This window comes from Sturnira hondurensis, unplaced genomic scaffold, assembly GCF_014824575.4.
Source record: "Sturnira hondurensis isolate 20B ecotype Veracruz unplaced genomic scaffold, ASM1482457v3 Scaffold0021143, whole genome shotgun sequence".
NCBI classification, from domain to species: Eukaryota; Metazoa; Chordata; class Mammalia; order Chiroptera; family Phyllostomidae; genus Sturnira; species Sturnira hondurensis.
Genome location: NW_028093774.1, coordinates 19,757,766 through 19,783,235, shown reverse-complemented (window position 1 = coordinate 19,783,235; position 25,470 = coordinate 19,757,766). Strand labels below are relative to the sequence as shown.

At 46.4% G+C, this 25,470-nt stretch overlaps 1 protein-coding gene across 4 annotated transcripts in view; it reads left to right on the top strand.

The window, feature by feature from the left end:
- Positions 1-25,470, top strand: part of TTLL5 (tubulin tyrosine ligase like 5) — a 255,466-nt gene that overhangs the window by 229,130 nt on the left and 866 nt on the right. Inside the window, exon 32 of one of the 4 annotated variants that reach the window (XM_037031349.1) lies at positions 15,971-16,020. The exons of the other annotated variants lie outside the window; for them this stretch is intronic. The gene's annotated coding sequence lies outside the window, so the exon portion shown is untranslated. Of the gene's footprint in view, positions 1-15,970; positions 16,021-25,470 lie in introns of those variants that run through there. 4 annotated transcript variants of the gene reach the window in all.

Sequence of the window (25,470 nt, the reverse complement as noted above, 5' to 3'; positions counted from 1 at the left end):
CCCAGTAGGGGGCATGCCAGAGGCAACTGATTGATGATGTTTCTCTTGCTTTCTCCCTCCCTCCTCCTCTCTCTAAAAATAGGTAAAATTACTGTTTAGAAAAAGAAAGAAAAGAGATGAAGTTTTTAATAAAAATCTCCCGGATGAAAGGGACAAAGACCAATCCTTGTTTTGTTGGTCATCAGGCACCTCCTGTTCCTGGGACTAGGAAATCTGATTCATCTCTTGTCCTTGTCCGTTCAGGACATTTGGTGTAGGGACAGGGAGATAAGAGAACAGGGACGGGGTCTGACGAGCAGAGTGTAACCTTCAGGAAAGTGGAGCTGGTCACACAAGACGGGTCATGATACATTTGGTGTTTATCAGTCCTTCCTCCCTGATTCAGGGAGTTCGTTGACCTAAGCTGGGGCCCCTGGTTGTAGCTTCAGTTGATCTGTGAGTCCCCTGAAATTGTACACAGGACATCGGGTGTGGTGCCTCTGTGCTGTTTTTGGAAAGATCCCCAGCTTCCCCCCCAAATTCATAATTATTGATTCAACTCTGTATTTTGAACCATAGGTTATATTTTCTAACAAGCTCAAGTCACCAAACGGTCTCACTTGGACTTGCTATACTAGCTTTTTTTAAAAAGATTTTATTCATTTCTTTATTTTTAGAGAGGGGGGAGGGAAAGAAGACAGAGCGGAAGAGAAACCCCAATGCCTCTCACGCACCCCTACTGGGGAACTGGCCCAAAACCCAGGCACGTGCCCCCACTGGGAATCAGACTGGCAACCCTTTGGTTTGCAGGCTGGCGGTCAGTCACTGAGCCACACCAGCCAGGGGTACACTAGCTTCTTAATGCACCAGCCCTTACCATCTGGTCTTCGTTCTTTCCGTTCTCTACGTGATTGCAGAGTGAGCTCTTCAGAATGCAGGCTGACTCCATCCGACATGCACATACACATAACTATTTAAAGCCCTTCATAAAAGCTTACCGTTGTTCTCAAGATGGAGGTAAAACTAGACGAAAGGTCTCATATTGCCCGCGCACCCTACATTCTTACCCCACCACCACCGTCCCCCCATGCTCCCTCCCGCCTTCTCTGAACTCCCCACAGTCCATCCATCCCCAGAGCCTGTGAAGGCTCTGTTCCCTCTGGAATGCTCTTCCTCTGCCCTCCATTTCCTTCCTCTGGCCTCTCTGATCAGGGTTTGTTCCCCTTTCACTGACACTTGTACACCTCTTCTCTGTAGTAGTTGTTACAGTTCCTTGTCATTGTCCATTAGTGTCTGTCTCCCTCACAGGACTCTGAAGTTACAGGAGGACAGAGACTGTGTCTGTGTTATTCACCTTCATATGCCCACGGTTGCGCATAAAAGCTGGTGTAGAACAGGCTTGCCGTAGGAATTTATGATTGAGTGAGTTATGTCCCTCATTTAGGGAAGAGAAAGGAAGGTGCAGAGTCTCGGAAGCAGCCCGAGTTCACATAACTCACAGGTGGCGAAGCCAGGCTCAAACTCAGCTTTGACTTCAAAGCCGGTGCTCTGAGCCGCTGTGGAATAACAGCAGTAGTCACCATTCCACTGGGCACTTGCTGTATACCAGGCCCTATGCTAAGCATTGTATTTTGTCACATTTTATCTTCTTTAACCCTGCAAAAGTAAGCAGCTCTGTGGTCTCTGTTTAGCATGTGAGGCTGAGATAAGTTAAGTAACTCGTCCAAGCCACACAGTAGTAGTGGAGCTGAAATTCAAGTCCAGGTGGCTTTATTCCAGAACCTGCTGGCCTGTCTCCTCAAATCAAAACCCAGTCCAATCAAGGTGATTTTGTTTCCCTGCTTCCTTTCTCAATGGAGCGAAGTGGCTGGGGACCAGGCCGTCCTGCCTGGACCACCCCCACTGGAAGTGGCTGGCTTGTCTCTAATCACTCCGCAGGGGGTTCCTGAAGGTATGGGGGCACGCGCAGGGGAGGCTGGTTTGCCCCTACTCCAGCCATTTAACTTGCCCTCTGTCGGGTGGAGTCAGACCCTAGAAGGGGGAGGACAGCGATCGGGTTTGGCCTCTGCCTCCCTCCCATGGAGGGAGGGTCTGGGTGGGCAGTGATCGTCTTTGCTGCACCCGGAACTGCAGCAGGAACTTCGATGGGCATTTCCGTGGGGGCGAAACCCTCTGCCTGGGGGGGTGGAGCTGAAGATGGGAGGTGGGAGGGCTTGGGAATCACCCCTGGGCTGGTTAGGAGAACGTTCCTGCAGGTAACAGAAACTCAAAATATCAGTGGCTTACATGAGTAAAGGATTTCTTTTTCTCACATATCGAGAGGTCTGGAGGCGGGAAGTCCAGGCTAGCGCAGCTCTGCAGGTGTGTAACTGAGGAGCCAGGCTCTACTGGCCCTGCAGCATCGGCTTTCCACTTCTTGTCATAAGGTGGCTCCAGCTCCTACTGCCACTGTGTCCTTGTTCCAGGCAAGAAGGGGGTCGGGGAGGAAGGGCAGAGGCATATGCCTGCGAAATCTGTCCACTTTCGAGAAAAGCTCTTTTGGAAGCCTGGCAGTTCCAACTAATTCATTATTGACCTTCCCTGGATCCCCGGCCCACTTCTCCCTGGCAACAAGCAAGTCTGGAGAGGCGGTCCTTTGGCCGGACACATTGCCCCTCCACGCAGCTCGAGGAAGGGGGAAATGGGTGTTGAGAAGCATCTGTGGGTTTCTGTCACGACATGTTTTGTTTCCAGAATTTCCCCCCTGTTGGATGGGGCCCATTGCCTTTCTGCAGCCCCTCTCCACCGGCTTCTTGACTGCTGCTGATAGAAATGCCATTCCTTGCTCCTTGTTTGCCAGGTCTGGCACTTACCACATGGGGGTGGGTGACCTGCTGGATGGGGGTTTCAGAAACATGAGAGTCCCCATTTTCCAGGAAGAAAGGTCCTTGCCAGTGAGGAAGATAGAAAAATGAGCCACAAAGAAAAAAAGAACCCTCTAAATGTGTTTAATTAGTTAAAAGGGTAAATTTGCTCTAAGTATAATATAAATATATGATATAGCACATTCACTTACATGAGTTAATACTGTTTGTTCTTGATTATCCTGTAGCAGTATGATTATGTATATTCAGATTACCCAGATGCACTGTTTTCTAAGTTTAGTTCCATTACAATACCAGTTCTGTCCACATACGTGTCTTGCTAAGATTTTGCTCACAGTACAGCTGCTTTAAAAAATGAGAGAGACTATTGGTGACCCCTGTTTCAGTGAAAGAAGAGCTCCCTTGTACCCAGGTCTTTGCTGAGATTCTCCAAAAAGAATAAAACTGGAGCCTGGTAGTAGTGAGTCTGAGAATTTAAATGCTGAGAACCAGCATTTAAAGCTAACAATGAATTAAATTGGGAGTCCAGAGATAAATCCATACGTGTATGGCCAGTTGCTCTTCAGCAAAGATGCCAAGACTACTCATGAGGAAAGGACAGTCTTCCACTGGTGGCTGAAGAGACTGGCAGTGCTGAACGGTGGGCTACCCCACGTGCAGAAGAATGAAGCTGGACACCCCTGCCTCACACTGTGCACAAGAACGACCCAAAACTGACAGAGTATCTCAACGCAGGGCCTAAACTATAAAGTTCCAAAAGCAAAACGCAAGAGTGAATCTTTATGTGTTACATATGACACCAAAATGCGCAAGCTACGACAGAAATTAAATAGGGTGGGCTTCATTAAAATTTAAAAATTACGTGCTCCAAAGGGACCATCAAGAAAGTGAAAAGGCAGTCCATGGAATGGAAGAAAATAGTTACAAAACATAAAAGTATCTAGCAAGGCACGTATACCCAGAATGCACACAGATCTCTCACAACTCAACAGTAAAAAGAACAGTTTATTGAAAAGAAAAATAAAATAAGAAGACAGAAACCTCAATGTTAAAATGAGCAAAGAGTTTGAATACCTATTTCTCCAAAGAAGATATACAGATGGCCAATGAGCACCTCAAAAATGTATTATTGGACATTAGGGAAATGGAAAAACACCGGGCGAGGTGCCACGGAAGGCCCACCAAGTAGCTGTGATAGAAAGACAGGTGGTAACAGGTGTCGGTGAGGATCTGCAGAAACTGGGACTCCAGTGCTGGCTGGCGGGACTGTAAAATGGTGCAACCAATTTGGAGAGAGCTCTGGCAGGTTTAGACAGGTAAACGTGGAGTTCCCACACGGCCCAGCAGTTATTCTCCTAAGTACACATTCAGGGAAAATCAGAACGTGTCTATGTGAAGGCCGTGCCCGAATGTGTATAGCAGCATCTCTCGGCAGCCAAACTGTGATGATAACCTAAATATCTATCGTAGATAGTAAACAAAATGTGACGTATCCATACACGGGAATATTATTCAGCCACAAAAAGTAGTGAAGTATTGATGCCTGCGACAACATGGACGAAGCTTGATAATGTGATGCTGACTGAAGCCAGTCACAGAAGACCACGTGGTACGTGGCTCTACTTATGTGAATGCCTAGAATGGGCAAATCCACAGGCACAAAAGGCAGATCAGTTTTGGCTGGCACCAGCACAGGAGGAGGGGTAATGGGGAGTGACTACTAATAGGCATAGGTGTTTTGGGGGGTGGGGGTAATGAAAATGTTCTAGAACTAGATTGTGGAGATAGTAACACAACTCTGAATACGCCACTGAGCTATACACTTAACATAGGTGAACTATATTAGTGTGTGATATGTCTCAAACCTCAGAGAAGTCATTAGTTGGTATCTTAAAAAAGTAAAAAAAAAAAAAGCCTCAGTGTAAGCAGTCAAATTATATTTACTTCTTAGAAAGCCAAATTCCTTAATAAATACTTATTTAGTGCTTCCTGTACATATCTGACTGCCTCCTTTGTGCTAGGTGGGTTATAAGGGCCTAGGCAGAGAGTTGCGGGGGCCCAACTTTGCCTCTAGTTTTTACGCTTCCAAGTAAGGCGGTGGTGGGAGACGGGGAAGCAGCTGTCCCCAGGCCTGGCCTCGATTGCTTTTCTCCCCTTGGAAAAGGTGTCTGGCTCCAGGGTATTTCAGTTGCTTCAGTCAGCACAGAGCAAGGAGGACCCTGACTATGGTTTCAGAGCCTTAAGCTTCACCTCGGGCCCCAAATCCAAGACAGAGCAGCTGCGAGTGGAGCTGGCTGCGCCACCAATTGCTCCTCTCCCATTGTTAATCCCCGTCATTCTGCCCTCCACAGGCATCCCTCCCGTTGCACTGTCCTGCTGCCCACTTGTGATATAACCGAACAAGTGGTTTAGACTTTGAAAGGTGACTCTTAGAGACACCTCAAGTGACCCAGTCCCTGGCTTGCCAGGATGCTCTTATTCATTACCAGGAGCAGCAGAGATCTGCTTTTGGCTAATTACACTTTCCGGTGGAGCCTGGCCTTAAAAGGAGGTCCTATCACTGCTGCTGACCCACCCCGCCTCCAGACCCCAGCTGAGCCGCCCTGGGCCTGAAGGAAAGCGGTATTTCATTGCTAAGTGCAGACAGTGAGAAACCTCTAGTCCTCCTTGGCTCTCACGAAAGAGTTCATGCACCGACACTTGAGTTATTAAATCCCTTTAAGGCATGAAACAGCTGGCTTTGTGGTGATTATACATATTATACACTGTTTCTGCTTTGCTCTGTCATTACCTGGTCAAGATGCTACAGTTTATGTAAACATTCATCCATCTCTTTCACAAGTTGGGGATTTTATGCCCCTGCTAAAAAAAGTGAGGCACTTCAAAGCCTTTAAGTACTCTTTCCAGAGAGCTTAGAACTAAATGAAGTCTAATTTCTCCCTCTCCCCAGGCGGATGAGCTCTCAATGTCCTCCGACGTTCATTACATTTACAAAAGAACTTCGTAAGGGTGTGCGGAGGGAGGAACCCCGCTGGGCATGGGAGGTGAAAGCAGGTTAGGCCTTAAGGGCCTTACTGTCCTGCAGGCTAGGCCGGCACTGCCCGCTCCCGGAGCTTGCAGAGCCTAAGGGAAGCCTCTGGGCCCCTCCGGGGCTCTCCCCTCCTGGCCGAGGGAAGGGGAGTGGCAGGAAATGGAGTCTGCCCGGGTCATGGGGGTTTGGAAAGGAACAAGGCCTGACCTGACGAAGAGCAGGTTAATCCTGCTATTTCATTTCCCTTTCAGAAAGGGTGGGGGCAGGACTGTGATACGAAGTATTTGGTTTCACATTTGTTCCAGGAATGATCCTCGGCATAAATCCATTTTTCTTTTAAGCATCCTAAAGCATCCCAGGGAGCTCCTCCTTTCAGGGCCCCCCCTGGACCCTACCACGGATTTCACGGCTACTGAGCAGCTGACAGGCTCCCAGAAAGATCATCTTGTCATTTGCTACAGAAGAGACTCTCTGAGTCTTGGAAGTCGGGCTCTCTGGGTCAGCGGGGTCGCGTTTGTGCTCTGCCCTTCCCGAAAGGCTTAGATGAAAAGTCTGCAGCCAGCAGCAGGGCAGCGTGATGGAAAGAAGGCCCAGTTTAAAAGTCGCAGGGACTGGCTCCCATCTCGGCTTTGCTAGTATCTGTGGGATCGTGGGCAGCTCACCAATCCTCTGTGGGCTCAGGGCCCTCATCTGTGAATTAGGGTGATGTTTCCCATAGTGTGTTCTGTAAGGTACCAGTCGGCACAGTCAGATGAGTTGGGGAAATGTTACTTACTCTATGCGATTTCCTAAAAACTCGTCTATTAGTGTAGAAGAGGCTCTGAGGAGTCAAGCAGAGAAACTTGTTTTGACCCAACGTCTCTCAGATTTATCTGACCTCGAACTGTTTTTCCGGCAACACCGATTAATACCTGTGAGGCCTGAAGCTCAACTGCGGAACGCCGCAGACCCGCACCCTGTCCCGTGCCGCGCCGCCAACCTGTGTACAGCGACACATTTGTGGGGGAAGAGAAAGAATTTTATATGTGGCAAGGTCACATCTAGTTTTAAAAACTAAACATAAGTAAGAGCCAAAGCAACTATTCAGACTGACACAGGCTTGTAATGAGAGTTTTGAAAAAAATGTGCTGGAACTTCTGCTCTCTGCTTCTGCCTTTCAAATCTGTTCATCGTTCTCACGGGGCCTTGGGCACGTGGCGGGGACCTTTGTGAACGGATCACTGGGCTCAGCACGCTGTCAGGTGCACCCAAGGAACAAACCAAATAAATCCCAAGATCCCTAACCTTAATTCAGAGAATAAACAGATACACAAGGAAGAAGTTCAGATTCTAGAGTGAGGAAAAGAATGATTACAAATCCATACTTAGAAATGTTAGTGTGTATCACTAATTACACGTCTCCCGAGAAGATGCAGAGAACAGGGAACGCGAGGCAGCGCCATGAATGAAATGTAAGACCGGATCAGGGGCGTGAGGTGAAGATGTAAAAGTAGGACCGGGCAAAGGTGGCACTTTCAGTACCGGAGGAAGCAGCGATCCACCTGGCGTAAATATTGAGGGTAAAATTAAGTTCTGAGGTAACCTTGGCCAGACAATCCTAACATCTTAACAACTATGGCTAATTATCAATCTTGTAAGGAATAGATGAGGCTGGTTTAATTAATCACTCGGTTTGGAGAACTGTCACCCTCATGAAGTGTCAGTCTTTAATATTTGGGGCAATGTTGGCTTCCCCCTCCTCCCCTCTTGGTGGCTCCTTCTCAGTCTCCTTTATAATGTTCTGTTTTTCCTCGCTGACTTGTGAATTTTCATTCTTTAGAATCTGGTCTTTGGCCATCTTCCCTGGCTGCCCTCCACATGCGACAGTTCCAGACCCGCGCCTGCAGTCAGGGCTGTGGCAGATGGCTCCACAGGCTGGCTGTGCACCGTGCGATTCTGGGGCTGCCATGTGCTAGGCGACACACGGACACGGCAGCCCTTCTCCAGCCCAGACCTCTCTGGAGCTGTGGATCCCAGCCGCCCCAGCCCTCCCTCCTGAATGTCCCACGGCCCTCTCAAACCCAACACGTCCAACGCTTAGCTCATCCTCCCAGACACACTCCTTATGGGGTCTGTCCCTATTCACCTTCACCAGGGTGAAGCCAGAAACCTCCGAGTCGTTCTAGCTGGTCCTCTCACTCCGCATATCCAATTGTTCTTCCCTCTCAGCACGTCTTAGATCCCATGTCAGTCTCATTCGTTCTCACGGCCTTAATTCAGACACATACCACTTTTTGTTTGAATTATTATGGTGTCTTCTGTGTGATCTCTTTGCCTTCAGTTTCAACAGCTTTTTCCTTCACGGTGATCTTAAAGTGATCTTTGAAACACAATTATAATTATGATGCTTCCCACTAGAAAGTTGTCGAAAGTTCCCTTTAAAGGTGTAGACTCCTAAACCAGGTAACCAAAGCCGCCCTTCATGGTCTCCTTTCTTCTCTCCCCATACTTTCCCCCACTCCCCCAACACACCCCTTTAAGTTCCAGTCGTTCTGAACTGTGTGCCACACTATCTCAAATTTCTGTGCTGTCGCATGGGATGTGTTCTCTTCCTCTTTGTAGGACTCCCATCTCATCTTGGCGAGCTCGTGCCCAGGCTTCTTCCGTCCTGGATCTTGTCATCTCTTCCACTTCCATCTCTTACCATTACCTTCTATGGCCCCTTCGCCTTCCTATTCACTAAATGTATTATTTGGCTAAAATTTGCTAACTATATTATTTGCTAAAATACATCATTTTATTTGACTTGTTGGTTTATAGACTATGAACTCCCAGAGGGATTAGGAATTGTGTCGTTCACCTCTGTATCACCAATGCTTTTTGTAGCGCTGGGCGTGGGGTAGGTATTCAGCAGTGAGTCTGAGATAAAAGATGAACATATATTGCTGTTTTTATAAGATTTAACATAAACCAAGTAAGTCTCTAGATAATAGAATCAGCTGTGCAGTGTCATGCCCTATAAATTATGGGCATTTTCTTAAGTGTTTCTGTACTTTCTGGGCCTTAGACTTCTCGAGCACACAGAAGATCCATGACGTTTTTGCAGCCAACTTTTCCTACTGTTCAGGGGCTGTGTGTCTTCATTTACCCAGAAACCTACATGGGGGCAGGGGGACAAGCAAGCCACAGAGTGTACATCTTTAGTAAGCTAAAGGTGTTAAACCCACTGCTCACTGGCTGGTGGGAAGGTAAGACTTAAGTGTGACTCTGCTATTGAAATTGACTCAGTAGCAAACTAGGGTGTATGTGCTCATACTTTATTGACTGTTTTCAGAATGTAGTTGTTCACGTATGTCTATTTTCCATTCATCCCAACACAGCCTCCATAGTGGGAAAAAGTAAAATAAAGTGTCAGTTAACTGAAAATCTCATTATTATTTAAGCATATTGTTACTCATAACTTTAAGGAAGAAAATGCAAATAGTAAATATATAAGATAACGTAGTACAGTAGAAAAAAATCCTGGAATTGGATTCTCTTTGTCTTGCCTACCACTTAGGAACTAAGTGATCTTGAGCAAGTTTATTAGCTTCTCTAGGCTCAGTTTTGTCATCTATGAAATGGAAATACGTTCATTCAGAAATATTTTTTGCGCGCCTGCTCTGTGTCAGGTGCTCGGCGTGGCAAGCGAATCAGAAGAGCTGCTGTGTCTTCTCCATGTGGTTGCTCTGAAATCCAGTGGAGATGCTGCAACTGACAATGTCGTTGATGGTCTTTTATCGTCAGGTGACCACTCCCTGAACCGCTTAATCATCAGTCATCAGAGACTTCTTTTTTTTTTTTTTTGGCAGAAAAGTACACTGATTCATTTGCAGTAAGGTTTGGAACAAAGAAAAATTTGACCTTAACCCCAATTAACGAAGCTCAAATAGCCCCAATGACTGAAAACAACAAACATTTGTTATTGCAGCCTCCGTGGGGGAGGTGTTTGCGCTCAGCTGGCTCTAGGTCTCCCGTGAGGTTGTAGTCAGGCTGTCAGCTGAGAGCGTGATCTCGTGATCTCGTGATCTCGTGTGAAGGCACGATGGGGGGATCTGCCTCCAAGCTCGCTCACATGGTGTTGACGAGCCTTGTTCCATTCGGGCCCCTCTGAGGGGCTGCTGTATGGACTGAAATGTGCCCCCCTCCCCTTTTATTGTTGAAGTCTTAACCTCAGAATATGACTGTCTTTGGACACAGGGCCTTTAGAGAAGTGATTTAGTCAAAAGGAAGTTGTTAGGACGGGCCCTCTTTAATATGTTCTTGTAAGAAGAGGAAACTTGGACACATGAAGCGACACCAGGGCTGCACTTACACAGGGGAAGACCCTGTGAGGACACAAGGAGGAGATGGCCATTGTAAGCCAATGAGAGAGACCTCAGAAGGAACCACACCTGCCAGCACCATCACCCTGTACATCTAGTCTCCTGAACTGTGAGGAAGTACATTTCCATTTTAAGCCTCCCAGCCCGAGGTACTTGGTTGTGCCAGCCCTGGCTCACTACTGCGGCTGCCTCCCAACCAGGCAGCTGCCTCCCCCGGGCACGCAGTACAGGGGAGAGTGAGAGAACGCTGAGGCAGGAGCCGCAGTCTTTTTATAACTTAATCTTGAAAGTGGCATCCCATAACTTTTGCTGCATTCTCTCCACGAGAAGTGAGTCAGCAAGTTCAGCCCATACTCGAGAGGAGGAAATTACATAAGGGCGTGGATATCAGGAGGCAGGAGTCACCGAAGGCCATCTTAAAGGCTGCCTTCCACACTAGTTTAGTTTTGTTTTTAATAAAGTAAAAAAGAGTTAAGTGATACACACATTGGCAGTTTTGACATAGTAAAGTAGATTCAATCTCATCAAATACACAGGCATTCTGAACCATATAATCCAAGGCCTTAGTACCGTTCTGTGAAGCTGATACCATTATGATCTGGCGGATATAAAATTTTGACATTTAGAACAAGGTTTTCTGCGTGTGAAAAAGAGTATTTTATGGACTGGAGAAACAGCACAGTGACGCCTGGCCATCCATGTCTGATGTAATGATTCTCAACCAGACGTGCACACTGTGAGGGGAGGGGTGAACGAGAGAGGGGAATAAAAAAAGAAAAAAGCACAGTGAAACTGTAACGTCATTTTATGTATGGAGAAACTCTCAGCTTTCATACAAGTAAGCTATAGAAAGTCAAAGCTGATGAAGCATAGGCCATAAGAGGTTGAGAAACTGCTCCAATCATTCTTTATTGTGAACAGAGGGACATAGGGCCGTAGCTTAGAGACGGGCGTGCCGTGAGCTGTAGTGCCCAGAGCGATTGTGCGCTTCAGAAAATGCAGTGAAGAGTAACGGAAGTTACTCTTAGTAACTTAGTAACCCATAGTGGGCCATATGGGTTAGTGTGGAAGACAAGTTGAAAGTAACAGACGTAGTCGGGAGCCTTTTGAGAACTAACAGGAAGACTCGACAAGGGAAGGATGGGCCACGGGGTTGAACCCAAGCTCTAGTTCAAAGGATCCAGAGGACATCTGTTTTGTGATGATAGCAAGCTGACATCTGATTCCTCAGTAAGTCCACTGAGTTTCCAATGGCTTTAGCCCCTAAAATTAGTAACATTGTCTACTTGATTGTCTCCGGTCTCACTTTCAGAGCCCCTGCAGCAGAGCTGGCGTTACTCCCAACCACGGTCCAGCTTCTTTGCACCAGCAGCCTTCTTTCTGGTCTCTTAAATGGTGCTGAGAGGAAGTGAAACCCTTCCTTGACCTTCCAGAGCACTCGCTTATAAGAGTATCCCCAAATTTGCCCTCCGTAATTTGGCTCCTGCTTCATTGGAACTCCCCATCCGGTGGCCCTTTGTTGTACAAGAGGAAGAAGCTGTTTCCTCTTATCCCCTCGTTGCACGAAAACAAGATGACGGGCTGGTTTTGGGGTCCATTTCCGTTTTTTTTTACAAAAAGCTGTGGAACTAGAGAGTGAGATAGTGGTAGGGTCTCACAAGATGACCTACGCCAAGAAGGTGTGGTGGACCGTGACCAGTGTGGCTCAGTCTGTTGGTTGTCATCCTGCAAAGCAAAAGGTGGCCAGTTCGATTCCCAGTCAGGGCACAGGCCTGGGTTGTGAGTTTGGTCCCCAGGCGGGTGCCTATGAGAGGCAACTAATCAATGTTTCTCTCTCACTTCGAAGTCTCTCTCCCTCTCTTCCTCCCTTCCCCTCTCACTCTCTGTTAAAAAAAAAAAATGTCTGTCAATTACCTAAAGAGTTCTCCTGATGTGTAGATGTTTATGTTGATTTGGAACAGTTTCTGAGATACATTGTTAGATGAAAGATACCCCCCCCTTAAGATACTCCCATGGTAGCTTCTGCTCCCATTTGTACAAAAAGGGGAGAAGGAATATGTTTGTCGGTGCAGAGACCCCCTGAGAAGACACACACACAGCCTTGTCAGGAGTCTGGGAGAGAGAACATGCTCTTGACTCCACACCCTTTTGTATTTTTTGGTTGTTTTTTAATTTGTGCATGAATTGCTCTTTAAAAATCGAAATAGAAACAGTTTTTAAAGAACAAGACTTGAAGAAATTACATGTAAAGTTACTATAGGAAGCCTTTAAACTCCTGCTCTCTTCCCTCCACCCCGATCTGAGTTTTCTGCGCTTCCTCCTCTTTCTCCTCCTCCTCCTCCTCCTGTCGCTGTGGTTTGAAAGTCGTGCTGGTAAGAGCAGCTCTCCGTCAAACCCCAGCTGTGTCCCCGCTGGACTTTTTTTTACTTAATAACAATAATCACACGAGGGATGTTTCTTACTGCCTTGTTTCTTAGCTGAGACTTGTATATTCCTCCCATGGTACTTTTAGAAAACAGAGGACAGAGCTCCGAGGGTAACTGTCTAAGGCATGCCTGCCTAGCACTGAACTTCAGCAAAGACCAGGGTGGCCTTCCTTCAGAGGGTGCGGTGGGGTCGGTTCTGCCCTTGGGTTTTTCTCCTCGGTTTTTTTCCTGTGGCCTTACTGTTTTATTCATTTTCAGAACTTCAGCTGTCACCTTCCTTCTAACAATTGGTGTCTTAGGGCCTGTCGGTGGCATCCAGAATCCATTTAGTTTTAGTAAAAATCTCGACTCAGGCATCCAAGAAAAAGGTGCATGTGTTGGTTCCCAGGATGAGAGACAATAGGAAAGAGAAGAACTAAGTCTGGTCAGATCTTTCTTTCCCTCCAGCCTCTCTGCTTCATGTTCTTTGTCTCCACCTTTCTTTTCATTTCTCTTCACAGCTTCCTTAACCTCCCTCTTCCTTCTGAGAGCACGGTCAGACGGAGCCGTGTAGTGTGAGCAGCCCCAGCCGTGTTCCTCCTGTTCGACGACCACAGAGCAAAGAGCACATTTCCCCTCCTACATGAGTGTGTATAGATCCCAGGGAAGGGCTGTGAAGGGCTTGGCTTGGCTGGCATGACCACGTCTTGTGGCAGTTGCTGTGACCAAGGGGATGGAGACTGGGGCCAGGCCTGGATCACCTGCCACTTTTGTGATCAGGAGAGGATGGGACTAACATTTGTAGTCCGGCTGTAATCACCGGGCTGGAGTAAAGCAGGTGGGGAGCAGTCTTCCAAAGAAGGTAAAAGGAGCCAAAAGTACAAACAGACGGGAAGGGATGCTCAGGCAAAAACACGAGACCTCCCCTTTTCCCACCCTTAGCTTCTTAGCCTCTGTGCAAATGCGGGATTAAATAAGATAATCACGTGGCAAACACTTCACAGAGTGCCTGGAGCAGAGAGCAATGGTAGATCAGGATCTACTAGTACTGAGTAGCTTTTTGAAGTGTGGCAAAATACACATAACAGATTGACCGTTTTAATCATTTTTAAGTGTGCAGATCGGTGGATTAAGGATGTTCACATTATTTTGCAGCCATTGCCACCATCCAACTCTAGACCCTTTTTAATCCTGCAGATATGGAACTTGATACCCATTAAACACCGACTCTCCGTTCTCACTCCTCCACGTCCTGCCAGCCACCGCTTCCCGCTGTGGCTCTGCGAAGCTGACTGCCCTAGATGCCGCATACCGGTGGAGCCACACAGCGCTTGTCTCTTGGTGGCTGGCTTATTCCGCCTGGTGTCTTCAGGGTTCACCCGTGAGGCAGAATTTCCTCCCTGTGGGCGGAGTAGTGCCCCATTGTGCCTACAGACCACATATTGTTCTTCAGTTGCCTGTTGATGGACACTGGAGCTGCTTCCACCTCCCGACTGTTGTGAATCGTGCTGCTGTGAACACAGCTTGTACAGACACCTGCTCAGGTCCCTTGGGGTGTGTACCGAGGAGCACAACTGCTGAACTGTGCGGTAGTTTCGAGTTTAACTTTTTGGAGAACCACCGTACTGTTGTCCATAGTGGCTGTACCGCTTTGCACTCTTCCCAACCATGCACGGGATTCCAGTTACCATCCTCACCAATACTTGTTCTTCTCTTTTTTTCCTTTCTTTCTTTTGATTTTTTATTTTTTGACAGTAGCCATCCTAATGCAGGAGGTGGTTATAAGTCTTTTAGATTAAACCTTGGGTACTGAGATAATAGGAGTGCCATCGACAGAATTAGAGTATTGGAGATGGGTGGGGCAGGTGTTGCTGTTAGTATTTTAAGAGTCAAGTTGACATGATGGCTGGACATTAAACTCAGAAAAGTCTCAAAAGCCAGGGAGATGGTAGAGCCAGCGGCAGAGCTCAGCAGCCATTCCCATAGAGGTACCTGCTAAAGCTGTGAGTGAGTGAACCCTTGGAGGGGAAGAATGGGAGAAAGAGCAGTGAAACGCGCAGGAGAGGAGGGAGGCAGGGGAGCAGCCCGGGGGGGCCCCTGGACGGTTCAGAACCCCAGAGACCCTCTGGGGAGAGATCAAAAGGGCGAGGATGGCTGGTGAATGCAGATGCTAAGACAAAGGATATTTTTTAATTGCCTGTGAGTGTGGTTGTATTAAATTGAACCGTTTCCATATGAATTAGTACTCCCCTGCAGCATCCGTTACAATTTTCAACATGCCTTCACATGGACCGTCATAGTTGGCTCTTACGAGGGCCCAGGGAAGTGTGCCTGTTGTTGTTCCCACCTTACGAGGAGCAAACCGAAGCTCAGAGAGGTGGTGATTTTCCTGAGGCTACTGCTAGGTACCTCGCACTTTCCCAGGATGTTCCGTTTGGGGGAAGCTGAAGGCGGAGTGGCAGTTCAGCGCCTGTGCCCACGTTCAAGGCAGCGTGAAGTGCCACGCCCTGGGGCCAGGCAGCTCTTGGCCCCCCTGGCACGTGAGCCCTCGCTGAGTGCCTCCTGGACCGGCATCTACTGGCCGCACTCCCTGCCTGTGGACTGCTGAGGGGCTGGCTGTCTAGACTCCACAGCAGTGATTTTTAAACTGGGAGTCGTGACCTAACACTGGGTCATCAACTCGGTTAGTGGGTCACAACCAGGCCCCTGAGGGCCGCTGGTGCGGGTTTCTTGCCAACTCTGGCTGACCTCAGTAACTTCACGCTGTTTATGTGAACTTGGCTGTGGTGGAAATCAGCCAACAACAGAGTCAGGCTCTTTCTTGTTTGTCTGTCTTACCGGGGAGAACCAGTTGTCCCGCATTTACTAGCTGGTCATAACCATCGCTGCTCTCCCTGGCCCCCGCCGCCCGCCCCCCACAGTGGAACAAAGTGAAATAGAAAATACCAGGGTCCATCTTCAATAAAAGTCAGAATTTTTATGAGACTTTAAGTCATAAAGATATTTATGTGTGTGTTCATAGAAGATGTATTTTTTTTTTTACTATATGTTGCTGTAAAAAAAAAATGAAGATGATGGTCTAGCCTTCATTTGTCTTCTTCAAGTAGCTGGAACTCTGCTGTCCTCCTGATCTTCAGACCAGGAGCGCTGCTACCCAGCACCCCTTTGGACTGCTCTTGCATCTAGTCCAGGAGGAATGGGTTTAAATTTTTATTGGGTTGGAAATTATTTTCCTAGAACAGACAAAATCTTTATATATCAGTTCTTTTAAACTCAAAGCTAAATAAAAAATCTATTCTCGAACCCCACCAAAGACTTTCCTACAGTGAGTGTGTGCCTGTCCTACAGTCAGAGGATGGTTGTCATTATCACACCCCAAAGCTCGGGGGCCTGGAAAGCGTGGAGACGGAGTTGAGGCCCGCGCCCTTAGGTCTCTCTGCCGCTCTTCCTTACTGGAGCTCTCTGTAAAGAATTTAAATCCCCTTCAGGGGTAAAGAAGCTTTTTAAAAATAAATAAATCATCTTTTTAATGATTTTGTAATTTATAAATCCATATTTTCTACAATACATGCTATGTATAAACATTTTATATATAAAGATATATAAATATGTATGGATAAGTAGATTGTGCTTCTAGGTAAACATGGCTAGATCTTAGAGTTAGAGCCCAAGGACTTTGATTTAGATCAACCTTGAAATTTTTAAATTTTCATAAAAGGAAGTTATTAGGTATCCTTATTTAAAAAAAAACCCATCCTAGGGGTCTGCCCTTGGGATACTAACTATATAAATGTGGTTACAAAAAGAAACACTTTTCACTGAGCGACACTTGAAAGTCCTTCAAATAGATTTGTATCTTTTTATTCCGTGATGGGATTTTTTTAAAAAATATTTTATTCATTTATCTTTAGAGGAGAAGGGAAGGAGAGAGGGAGAGAAATATCGATGTGTGGTTGCTTGTCGTGTGTCCCCGACTGGGAACTGGCCTGCAACCCAGGCATGTGCCCTGACTGGGAATCGAACTTCAATCCCTTAGTTCCCAGGCCCACGCTCAATCCACTGAGCTACACCAGCCAGGGCTATTCCATGATGGAATTTGATCAGCCCGTCTTACTGGGTTGTTGTAATAAGAAAAGGAACAAGAGTAAGGGGAAATGGTTTTTACAGGTTTATAACAGTTAAAAATACTTTTAGAAGTGAGTTATGTACATTTTTCTTTGAAGAATTAGGCTTATTGTACATAAGATTTAAGTTCTTTAAAGTAGAATTCCTTAAAATAGTGTTTTATTGAAACTATTCAACACTCATTTTTGCAAGTAAAAAGTAAATCTCCCCATAGACAGACACTTGAGCCCATGTTGGTTTTCGCGTGTGAAAGGGGAGCCAGTGCCTCTGATGTGCGTTGGAAAGGAGGAGGCGGGGTTTCTGGGAGGGGCTGGGAGGGGCTGGAAGCGCCCTGGGCTGCTGCGGTCAGCCAGTTCCCTTCTCCGTGGCTGGGCTTCAGATGACTGAGCGCTGCCTTGGCCCTGAGCATGCCCCTCGCAGCTGTGCCCGGCGCCTTGGTGTCACCCGGGCAGGGTTTCATGAAATGGATCTGATGCTCTGTGCCTGTGTTGTGCAATCCTCCCTCCTGGAGCTGTGCCAGGGAGGTGAGGGGCGGCAGGTCGGCCCTCACCCCCCAGCTGTCCTCTTCTGGAATCACTCAGGACGTAAATGCATTCATTCAGTCTCCTTCCCGAACTGAGATGCTGCCGGAGGTACTGCCAGGGCCGCTCTGATCAGCCGGAAAGGCCTCAGGGACAGACAGTTTATAAAGTCTCTGCACTTAGGTAATTTTTTAAATTACATTTTTTATTTTATTTTTCTTACTCACCTCAGACCTTGGAGGGAAGAAAAAAACACCCCATTTATAAGTACATATTGTTTGGGGTCCGGGACTCCCTTACCAGCCTGGAAGTCATGATGAATTCTGTCTTTTCTTGACTGGAACAGCCATAACTCAGATGACGCCACTGAAATTTTGCATCAGACCCCTTCAGAGAGCTGATGGGAGCCCTGGTGCGGATTACCGCGTGTCACGGCAGGCCTTTCTCCGTTTGCAGATGCGCGGTTTGCGTGTTAGCTGGGAGTCTTTGCTTCCATAGGGAACCCTGCTAATGATCACTTTCCACATCAGTCCGTCGAATGTTTACCCAGCAGCTCCCATGTAAATATTTACCTGGCAGAATGCTGGGAGCTCAGGTCATGTGAAGATTTGTAAGATGTGGTCTCCGCACTTAGAAGAGTGTGCTAGGGGAAATGAGAGACTCCTGGAAGACAGAGCTTCCCCATCCCCACCCCCAAAAGTGAAAGAAACGGCGAGCGTGGAGTGTCGGATAGTGTAGGGGAGTCTGTCCACCAGTCCCCTCAGGAGTCAAGCCTCAGAGTGAGCCTGGAACAGGAGCCTGGTGGCCTCTTGGTTCTCCACTCCTAGGTGCCTCTTGTACTGTACTTCACCTTGGCGAATGTCAAACACAGTGTTTAAAAATATTTATTCACTGCATTAAAGTAACACAAGCCAGTTACTTTAACCTGGTGCTAACAGAAGAACAGCAGGCTGGAGGGAAACTTGGGTGTGTTGGACCCTCTGATAGTTGCCAAGCTAGTGTAATGTATTTCACAGGTGCTTTCAGAGTACTTGTCATGGTAGCTTATGTCATGTTGCTTGGTGACTTTAGAACTAATCTCATATGATGTAATTCATTTATTTGATAAATACCAAGTAGTGTATAAATAAAGAGTATGACCCATAGACATGTGACCAAACAAAAGGAAAAAATTTCCAGGCCAGGACATCAAAGCAAACAAGAATATGGTGGGTTAAGTTCAATGACTGGTTTTCCAAAGTCCTACAAAAAAACAAACAGAAAAAGGCCAGGCTGTGAATATGGCCCCCGAAGCGGTGGGAGCGGGCAAGTGCCGTCACATTACAATCCCAGCAGGGAGTCGTCAGGCAGGGTGGGACTGAAGCCACCCTGCTCTGGAGCAGATTACAGCAATGTGGAAGGGGCAACAGGTAGTGGGGTCCCTGCGTATGTAAAAGGTCTGTGTTCTCCACGCGGAGGTCGACCAGAAATAACCCCTCCCCACCCCGCTTGCCACTGCCACCTCAGGCCCCGAGAGAAAGGGCCTGTCTTGGACCTCGGTGCTGACTGAGGTGGTGTCGGGGACTCTGTCCTGGTCACTCATGACAGTGAGCGGCCCCCGTGGGAGCGTGGGCATGCAGTCACGTTCCCTGGGTGCTCTGAAAAGCTTCAGGGTGAGAATTTAGTGTAAGGAGGCCCCCAACTAGCAGCGGCTCCAGATACTTCAGTTTTTCCTGGAGGAGTCCCGCTTCGACTCAGATCTCTGATGACCCCACAAGAACAGTTCTGAGAGCTGTGAGGTCACAGTTTACAATCCAAAACAATAAGGAAGCATGGCACCACAAACTAAAGCCAGTAAAAACTACAGAGAACAGTGTCAGACCTGCAAAAACTAAGATATTTGAGTTAGCAGATATACAGTAGAAAGTAAGTGTCCTAACACAGAGAAATTAAAGGAGGGAGGAAAAATATGAGTAAAACCAAGAGATTGAAATTATTACCAAACAATCTGAAAAAGAATCAAATAGCATTTTTAGAATGGAAGAAATCATAGTGATTACAGTTTAAAAATTGATAGGTGAGCTTAACTGTAGATTAGACCCAGCTGGAGAGAGATTTAATGAGCTCGAAGACATGGGGAAAAGAGTTCATCTAGAATGTGGCACAGAAAGAAAAGTGGTGGGAAGGACAGAGGTGAGAAGGCCTAACAGATATCTGGAGTTCTGGAAATTAAAAATAATAATAAGAAGAAGATAAACAGGACAGGGACAGCAATTGAGAGATAATGGCTAAGAGACATTTTCAGAACTAATGAAATCTACACAAGTTGCAGCGAATCAGAAATCCACACCTTGACACGCCACAGTGAAACTCACAACGCAGACGGCGAGGGTGGTGAAGGCGGCCGGAGCAACAGGAGGCTCGCCAAAGGACACTGTGTGTGCACAGGCACCCTTCCCACAGCAACGGGGAGACCAAAATCCAGCGTGACATGGCCTCCGTGAGAAAAATTAGCTACCAAACCGGAAATGTATTTTAAGCAAAAATATCTTTCAAGGATGAGGATGAGATAAAGATATTTTCCAAGACATAAAACCCCCAAATAATTGGTCACTAGTAAGCCTTCGCAAAAGGAAAGGTTCTAAAGAACGTATTTCCAACACAGGAAGGTGGTGCCAGAAAAGGGTCTGAGACACAAGGAAGAATTACGAGCAAAGAATGTGTGAAAATATGGGCAAATGTAAAAATAACCAATTCATTGATGAGAAGGTTTTTAAGAGGCTAGAAAGGGGGGAGAGGGAGGGAATACAAATACTCGACCCCAATATCATGTCAACTCAAGGGGGAAGGCGTGGTTAGTTAGAGCAGCCTGACTTTTAAAGCAGCGTAACCTGATTGGTGAGGGGGTTAAAGACATTGATTAATTTCAGCCTCACATAGTTATTCTATACAAATGCAAAACTGAATAGAATAACTAACTACTCAAAGAATAGGAATAGTAAACTTCCAAAGCAGTGGCAAGAAAGGGAATGAGGACAAAAGTAAACCCAAAAGTAGGACAATGGCACAGGTGAAAGAGCACAACTCCAGGCCGTGGAGATGAATAAAAACGTTAGCGATCACAGAAATGGGAGTGGACTGAGTGTTTCAACTGAAGTCAAAGACTGAATCATTCGACGAATATTTACTGAGCATCTGGTAAGTGCTAGACACTTCCTGGTACGAATCGGTGAACAGAACAGCCCACAGTCCCTAATAGGAGAGACGGGCAACAAACCGAGTAAGTAACACAGACAGTTCATTAGATGGAAGTAAGTGTTCTAGGGAAGAAAGAATAAAGCCAGGCTAACAGACTAGGGTGGGGAGAGTCAGCACTGTGAATAGGAGTAGTGGGGAAGGGTGCGTTTCCGTGGAGACCTACCCGAGGTGAGGGAGTAAGCCAGCAGAGGGCTAGGGAAGGGAACTCCAGGCAGAGGGAATGGGATACATGGAGCGCAGGCCTTGAAGTGGGGGGACCTGTGGCTGCTGTGTTTGGGAAATGCAGGCCAGCTGGTAGTGCAGGGAGGAGGAGGAGGAGGGGCCGGTAGATGAGAACCCTGCGGTGGTGAGGGACTGGATCACGAAAGACCCAGGGGACCAGGGGCAGCACTTGCACTTCCCCTCTGTGTGTGGTGGGAGCCTCGGTGGCTCTGAGCTGATTTTGGACTTAACAGGGTCTCTGCGGCTGCTCTATCAGGCCGGGTGAGGTGGGGGCCGTGGAGGTAGCTGGAGATGGCCTAAGAAATGGGTATGTTGTCAACCAAGATTTTAAAAAATCCCTCTTAAGGCCATTTAAATGAGATAATGAAGACATAAGGGTATAAAAGGCACAAAAGAAAAAGATTGGGGAAGACATGCCAGGGAGACAGGGAGATGCAGCTGTGCTCACCAGACAAAGGGGATTTGAGGGCAGACAAATACAGAGGGTCACTGTGTCACGACCGAAAGTTCTATGGATTCACCAGGAAAGGAGGTGACTTTTTCTTGTTGACTTATTTTCACTAGTGTATCTGCTGATTTTAAAAATTAAATGAAATGCATATTTGTGAAAAATATGCAAAAATTAACAACCAGAAAGAGAAAGACAAATTCACCTTCATACTGGAATGTTTTGTGGTAAGTCAGTAATTGTTGAATCAAGCAACCTGAAATCGGTTATGTTCTAGGAAACTGGAGTCATACAGTTAGCAGATCTAATAGATGTGTGTGTAGAACACTGCACTAAATAAATGCATAACAGAGAGTCTTTGCAAACGTCCATGGAGTCTTGGAGTAAACTCTATCGGTCAATTTTTAAACGGAAACCAGCCCTGGAATCTGTGGGATGAACCTGTTTGTTACTCACGTATTCTGGGTGTGAACGCTGCGGGACTCAGTCAGTGAACGTAGTGAAGAGAGTGTGGCATTGGCACAGAGTAGGGAGCCCGAGACCGGTCTCCTGTGTGGAAACGGTGTGTGACAGAGGAGCATTGTGGTCAGAGGGGAGAAGGGGGGCTTTTCAATAAATAATGCTAGGACTTGAGTCACATTGCAAAGACTGTATTCCCAGATACAATAACAAGAAGAGAACTGGAAGATTCTCATGAGTTTAAAAATTGAAGATTTAACTCATCAAGAAAATCATAATGTAGTCCTGGCTGGTGTGGCTCAGTGGATTGAGCGCTGACCTGCAAACCAAAGGGTCGCTGGTAGGATTCCCAGTCAGGTCATGTGCCTAGGGTGCGAGCCAGGTTCCCAGTAGGGGGCACATAAGAGTCAGCCACACAGTAATGTTTCTCTCGTACTTTCTCCTTCCCTTCCCCCCTCTAAAAATAAATAAAATCTTTTTTAAAAATCATAATGTAATTAGAAAATGCTATTTATCAAAATCTGAGGAATATAGCTAAAGCAGTATTAGAGGAAAATTTATACTCACAGTACAGAAATGTAATTGAGTTTGGAAACTCTCTTCTGAAGCTACTAAGTTATTTGAACATTCTTTTGGGGTTTCCAATCAGACAAATGCAACATATCACCTGAGAGTAATGGCAGGCTTGCTTCCTCCTTTCTGATGCCCATCATTTCCTTGTTTGCTTTCCTGATGTAACTTCTAGTCTGGCACACAGTGGGAGTGGTGGTCCCCTTGTCCTGCTCCACATCTTAAAGGGAATGCTTTCAAAGCCCCCCAGTTAATGGTGGAAGGGTTACCATTGGCCTCACACTGTACCCAAGCGGAGGTTGGATTCAAGACTTTAGTGGGAAAGGCGAAAGCGCGCACCTTTTCTCAGACGTTTTGGGGAGTGCCGCTGCGACCAGGATGTAAGTGGAGGTTTCTTACGTTAGGCCCCCACGGCACAGACTTGTGAGGATGAAAATTGGTAGACTCGACTTTGTTCTAATTAAAAACTTAGACTAGTTCTAAGATGCTGTAAAGATGTGGGGGTTTTTCTTTTGTTTTCCTTTTTTTCCTTAAGTCCTTACCTGTTAGAGATACTTTCTGGAGTATTTACAGGTGAAAGGATGTGCCACCTGCGTGTGCTTTGAAGTGCGCAGGCCAGGAGGAAGCCTGGTGAGAGGCAGGAAAGGAAGCAGAGGATGGGAACCCCGGCATCTCATCTCTTCTGTGTTCTGTGTATGTTTGACATTTTTTCTTTGAAAAAGATGTTTTTTGTGTGTTTGTTTTTTAAGAAACTATCCATTTCTGTGGTGATTGTCCTGGGTTTTCTGGAAGTCATAACACTTTTAAAAAACATCTTTGAAAAGGTCACTTGCTAAGTGTGTGTCTAAATGCAATCTAATTTTTATCTCTGAGTAGGACTTTTAAATTAATAAGTCATGAAGCAGCCTTTTAAAACATACCATGAAGTAGAAAGACAAGTCACAAATTAGGTGAAGGTGTTTATAACACACAGAACCAAGAAATTATGCCTAAGATATTAGGCAAAGAACTTTAAAAATCAGTAAGGAGTTTCTCGCATATGGCATCAAAAGGATAAGCAGTAAAAGAAAAGTAGACAAAGTGGACATCATCAAAATTTTTAAATTTTGTGCTTCAAAGGATACTGTCAAGAAAGTAAAGTACTAACCCACAGAATGTGAGAAAATATTTGGGAATCATGTGTATCAGGGTGTCAAACTCATTTTCACCGGGGGCCATGTCAGTCTTCATAGGGCTGAAGTGGTTTTAAGACTGTATCAATGTAACTACTCCTTAACCGTCAAGGAGTTGAAATTACATTCAGCCCTTTGAAGGCAACCACGAGGCTGATGTGGCCCCCAGCGAGAAGGAGTTTGACACGCCTGCTGTGTATGGTAAAGCACTTGTGTTGAGAGTATATAGGGAAGTCTTACAACTCAATAAAAAAGACAACTCAGTTGTTTAAATGGGCAAAGGATCTGAACAGGTATTTCTGCAAAGAAGATATATAATGCCCAGGAAGAGCACAATGATGTACAAAGCACAGGAAAAGATTCTCAGCATTATTAGTCACTGGGGAAATGCAGATGGAAACCGCAGCGGAGTACCATGCACACCCGCCAGCGTGGCTGTGACAGAATGACTCTCACAAGCATTGGTGAGGGTTTGGAGGATCGGGGGTTTCCACGCATTGCTGGTGGGGCTGCAAAACGGTGTGGCGGCTTTGGGAGAGAGTCTGGTGGTCTCTCAAGCCACTAAACTTGCAGTTACCGAATGACCCCGCAGTTCCACTCTTCTGTACGTACCCAGCAAAAATGAAAGCATGCCTGAACAAAACTTGGCGCGTGAATGTTTATGAATCATACCCAAGAGGTGGAAGCAACCCAAATGCCCATCAGTCGATGAGTGAATAAAGGAAAGGCAGTTTACACACGCAGTGCCATCGTATTCAGCCATGAAAAGGACAGAGAGCTGGCGCACGCTCCAGCATGGATGGCCCTTGAAAACTGCATGGTGAGTGGAGGAAGCCAGACACTGTTTTCTTACACTGTGTTGCGACAGCTGTCAGATCAGTTGGTGAATTCTTGTGCAGCCATTTTAATATTGAAGGTGGAAGAAAATAAGCAACATTTTCGTCCATATGCTTTTATTATTTCAAGAAAGTTAAAAATGCAACTAAGATGCAAAAGGATTTGTGCGGTGAGTGTGTGAAGAAGGTGCTGGGATTGATTGAACGGGTCAAAAGTGATTTGTGAAGTTTCATGCTGGAGATGTCTGCTGGACAGTGCTCCAAGGTCAGATACACCAGCTGAAGTTGACCGATCAAATCGAGACATCAATTGAGAACAATCAACATTATACCATTGGGAGGTAGCCGAGATACTCAAAACATCCAAATCAGTAAAGTTGTTGGTACAAATGAAAAATGCCTCTTTTCATGAACAGTGAATAGGCAGCAAACTCATAGTTATTAACAACCACACCGAAAACAAAAGCAATCTAAGAAGACAGCTAGATCGAGAGTGGAACCATAGAAATGGAGATAACATGGAGGGTTAGCAACATGGGAGTGGGGGGGGGAGGTACAGAGAATAAGTAGCATAGACGGTAGGTAGAAAATAGACAGGGGAGGGTAAGAATAGTATGGTAAATATAGAATCTAAAGTACTTGTGACACATGGACATGAACTATAGGGGGGGACTGGTGGGGGAGGGGTGTGCAGGGTGGAGGGGAATGAAGGGGGGGGATGGAACAACTGTAATGGCATAATCAATAAAATATATATTTTTTAAAATGCCTCTTCTCTTTTATGGAAAAAACTAAACGAACTTTTCTGCCAACCCAGTGCCCACCTGAACCCTTACCTGTTCTGAGAGCATAGGTAAGAAGAGTCGTAGCAGTGCTAGGAAATCCAAAACCACACAAAACAGTAATAGGGTATTTACTGTGTCTTTACTGTATATATTGCCTGTTTTTTAAAAAGCAAACTGGGAAAGAAAAACACAAAATACAGGAGAGTGAGATGGGAAGGAACTGGGAGTCTCCCAAGGGATACTGGGTGATGGGGTTTCTTTTCTTAAACTGGGTGGCACGGTGCAGCCTCGGTGTCAGGGCCAGGCCGGGCTTGCAAGGGAGAGCTACCGCGTGACACTGAAGGGAGATGTAGACAAACTCAAAGCCGTTTTTCCTTGCTCCTCATTATTGAATGCTGGTGATGCTAACGCTGAGTTTCTAGAAAGGGTTAACATATTTAGCATCTTCTATTTAGGAAGCAGAAGGGATAAAA